Source organism: Entelurus aequoreus, linkage group LG06 (assembly GCF_033978785.1).
Source record: "Entelurus aequoreus isolate RoL-2023_Sb linkage group LG06, RoL_Eaeq_v1.1, whole genome shotgun sequence".
In the NCBI taxonomy this organism is placed as follows: Eukaryota; Metazoa; Chordata; class Actinopteri; order Syngnathiformes; family Syngnathidae; genus Entelurus; species Entelurus aequoreus.
The window spans coordinates 48,382,286-48,386,155 of record NC_084736.1 but is presented as its reverse complement, the minus strand read 5'-3'; the positions used below and the strand labels follow the sequence as shown (position 1 = coordinate 48,386,155).

General features: G+C 38.9%; 1 long non-coding RNA gene across 1 annotated transcript; it reads left to right on the top strand.

The window, feature by feature from the left end:
• The first annotated feature begins 503 nt into the window (after window positions 1–503).
• Window positions 504–1,646, top strand: LOC133652311 (uncharacterized). The gene is made up of 6 exons (XR_009826563.1): window positions 504–664; window positions 737–879; window positions 965–1,025; window positions 1,114–1,251; window positions 1,355–1,453; window positions 1,525–1,646. It is a non-coding gene; the product is annotated as an uncharacterized LOC133652311 (long non-coding RNA).
• Window positions 1,647–3,870: the final 2,224 nt, after the last annotated feature.

The window sequence follows — 3,870 nt, the reverse complement described above, 5'->3', positions numbered from 1 at the left end:
CTCCCTTGTGACACAGAAGAACGACACCACAGCGCTCCAATAAAACACACTCAGATCTTTTGTTTTTAGCCAATACTACATAAAAAATAACGTAAAATAACGCAGTAACGCATCATGTAGTAACAGTAACTGAGTTACTGAATATAAAAACTAACGCGTTAGACTACTAGTTACCGCCGAAAATAACAGCGGTAACTTTGTAACGCGTTAGTCCCAACACTGCTAATGACTATGTGTACCATCACTGTTCTGCACACAGAACCTGGGGAGGAGTTTAATCAGTTACCTTCGACACTCCTTTACAGGTCACACGTTTGGATTACACACATTTTTTTCCAAGGATTCTTTATTAGTAGCAGATAGGGCCTGGGTCCCGCCATGATGAATCAGGTGGCATTTAAAAAGAATCAATACCTTGACACTAATGAATGATTACCCAAGTTCATTGTCAGGTCACAAGTCCTTGATTACATAACAATGTCTCGTACTATATAACAGCTCCTCCTCCTCACATCTATGGACACTCTTCCTGCCATCAGCGTGGTGTCCAGTTGTCGTCATGTTTGTTTACAACTGTTTAGGTCTGCTGGCTCTTTTTTCTCTGACTTCTGCGTCTGATCCTACCTGTGAAGAGCTTGTCGTGCCTCTGGATGACCCGAACCTGGTGCATAGTCCCTAAAATCTGTGAAGATACCAACATTTAAATAACAAAAGTCTTGGTCATATTTCTTCATAGGTCTCTGGAAAATGGATCTTTTACGCTGGAACATCAGACCATGAAGATTTAATGAAAGAACTTAAAACAGTCAGCAGCTCTTGGGTTGAATTCACACCGATCCTCAACAGTAATGACTTTACAGCACGCTGGGGCGACAAAATGTAACTTATTTTTTTTCATTATTTATGTCAGTTTAGATAAAACAGACGTTGTGATAGTCCTGCTTTTTACTTTTTTCCTTACAAGAGCTGGAACATGCTATCATGAGACGGTTAATCCACTTCAGGGAGCGCTACAAATGTGGAATGTGAGTACATTTTGATAGATTTGACATGCTGTACCGTTACTGAATCACACTACTTTGCAAGTTTATTTTTCTAATTCATGTCGAATAGTTTCCCTTACCGTGTCCGGGCACACGCACAATGTGACATTTCGAAAGACGTGTCCCGACTGTCTTTTCTGGCTCCATAACGCTCCGGTGAAGACACCTACTGGGGAACTCCAGAGTGGGAGAAACATCTACCTGTTTAGTGAGTCCACATCAAATCTTCCATAATACTCAACAATCTGTGTTTGACTCAGATTTCTTTTTGGTTTATTGCGACATGATAAACTTGTCTCTGTGTGCAACAGCAAAGAATGGAACACTAGATGATGTTCAACTGGAGGCTGTCAAGAAACAAGCAGCATGTCACAACTTAACTAAAGAGTTGCACTTTGCAAACATCACAGGTAAGACGCTTCCTGTTCCGTCTCACTTTGACACAATCACATGTGACCTGTAAAACTCCCCTCTCTTACAGATATGTGCCCACAATAGAGCATCTAACAAGGAAACACGCAGTAGACCTATGTAGATAAATAAATACATTAATAAATAATTTAAAAAATAAATAAAACCCGGACAAGGGGTGTCCAAACTACAGCCCACGAGCCTCATCAATTTGGCCCGCAAGATGTCATGAGTTAAACTACTCAGTGGCCTAGTGGTTAGAGTGTCCGCCCTGAGATCGGTAGGTTGTGAGTTCAAACCCCAGCCGAGTCATACCAAAGACTATAAAAATGTGACCCATTACCTCCCTGCTTGGCAATCAGCATCAAGGGTTGGAATTGGGGGGTTACCAAAATGATTCCCGGGCGCAGCCACCGCTGCTGCTCACTGCTCCCCTCACCTCCCAGGCGGTGAGCAAAGGGATGGGTCAAACGCAGAGGGCAAATTTCACCACACGCAGTGTGTGTGTGACAATCATTGGTACTTTAACTTTAACTTAAACAAAGCAGTGAGGAGTGCTTTCAAATTATTAGTAAACACCAGGCGGTGTCTGAACTATATATTTTCTGCCAGCTTGATGACAATGTGAGTAAATCAGACGAATGACCCTTGAACCTACTTCGAAAGAGTAGCACAACATTTACTTATTTGACACGTTCCAAACAACCTTCCCTAGTCATGGTGCAAAAAAAAAAAGACTAACTTAAAGGTCAACACACATGGTCACACATAACCCAACTAAATTCAAAGTTACACCCATTTAAATCAGTGCATGATGGGAAAACATTTAAAACTCTCTCTCCACACTTATCCATGTCTGGCGCATTTTAGCTGCTTAATACTTCTGATTGATTACAAAACTTTAAGAAGGTTGTCACAGAAGTAAACAAATAGGAGTCAAACTTTCACATACATTTAATATCCATTTATTTTATTTACATATCCATTATATTAATTTAATATCCATCATAGTAATATACGTTTGTATTTAGTACACACACACACACACACACATTCATATATATATATATATATATATATATATATATATATATATATATATATATATATATATATATATATATATATATATATATATATATATATATATATATATATGCGATGAGGTGGCGACTTGTCCAGGGTGTACCCCGCCTTCCGCCCGATTGTAGCTGAGATAGGCTCCAGCCCTGACCTAGACAGTGACTACAGCAGGAGATACTGCAAACTCTTAGTGTAAACCCTAAAATGTGTATTTTTTGGAAGGAGGCTGTAATCTAAAATGTAAGAAAACTGAAGAGCTGTGAATACTTTGCAGGTCCACTGTAAAATAATATGCAGAATCTCTTTACACAATAAAATAAATTGAACCAAATCATCAATCGGATCTTTTTCTTGTGTTGTTTAGTACCAAAAATGTTGTCCAATATTTACGTATTATGGTTATGGTGTTAGTTTTTTTCGAACATGCACACAATTACAATATGATTCAACACATGTGTGACGCTCTGGTTGCATGGTGGCAATAATTAGCGTGATCTTAATATGCAGAAGATAGTATTTAATTGACGACAAACAAAAGACAAGAGCAGCTAGGAAGTGCACCAGAAGCACAGGAGAAGCTATGCAACGACAAAAACTAAACAGGCTACAAAATAACAAAACAGAAATGGCTTGTACAGCCCTTTGAGACACTTGTGATTTAGGGCTATATAAATAAACATTGATTGATTGATTGATTGATTGAAATGCTGGAGAACAGCAAAGACGTGTAGTACGAAAAGCGTCCACAGGGTATGCAATGTCCCAACAAAAAACTAGCAGCCAGAGCTCATCTTAAAGGGAAACTGCATTTTTTATTTGGAATTTTGCCTGTCGTTCACAGTGATTATGAAATAAATGACGACGGATGGATATTTTTTAATGCATTCTAACTTGTAAATAAAATCTGTTTACAGCGGAGCTGATGGGAGGTCCTCTATTCCGCTCGTAAAAGCCAATAAAAAGAGATCCAAAAAGCGCCAACAATACTCCATTTACATTTTGTGACTTGAATAATAACCAAGTATTAGTGATATTGTTATTATAAACGCTAACATAGACAAAATATTTATAACGGCGCCATGGCCACAAGCTTTTGTGTAGTGTTTACATCGAGTGTTCAGCTGTTTCCTCGCTTCCCTGCTCCCAGGACTTTTATTGTATATCATAAATCATGCATTTCACCTGGATAGTAGAAGGATGAGGACGTATCTCGACAAGTTGGTACACTTTGACAGCCAAATTAGACGCTTGTTTCCACCCCCCTTTTCCTCGCGAAGATTTTGAGTCATTCATCATCTAAATCGGAATTAATGAACATCCTAGCAGTCGGCAT